Genomic DNA, 343 nt, shown 5'->3' on the forward strand with positions numbered 1-343 from the left:
ACCCAAAATTCGAACTCCTGCACTCTATGCAACATGAAACATGCAATCTACACTAGATTCAATCATCAAACATGCATAGAATTCAAAGCAAACATGGATTCAAACAATTCAAATCCTAAAACATGCGTGATCGGGTTCTATGAAATCAAAACAGAGCAACCAGGCTCTGATACCACTGTTGGATTCCTGGGATCTCATGAGCGAATCCTATTCCTAAGAGATCGATTCTAGGGTTTGCGCAGCGGATATAAAACAAAAATTTAATAAACCCTAGAACCATGCTTCTAATGAATCGTAGAAACGTTAGAACGCTTACCTCAATCGATCCGGGGCCTGTATCAAT

The sequence above is a fragment of the Tarenaya hassleriana genome, unplaced genomic scaffold (assembly GCF_000463585.1).
Source record: "Tarenaya hassleriana unplaced genomic scaffold, ASM46358v1 Cleome238, whole genome shotgun sequence".
NCBI classification, from domain to species: domain Eukaryota; kingdom Viridiplantae; phylum Streptophyta; class Magnoliopsida; order Brassicales; family Cleomaceae; genus Tarenaya; species Tarenaya hassleriana.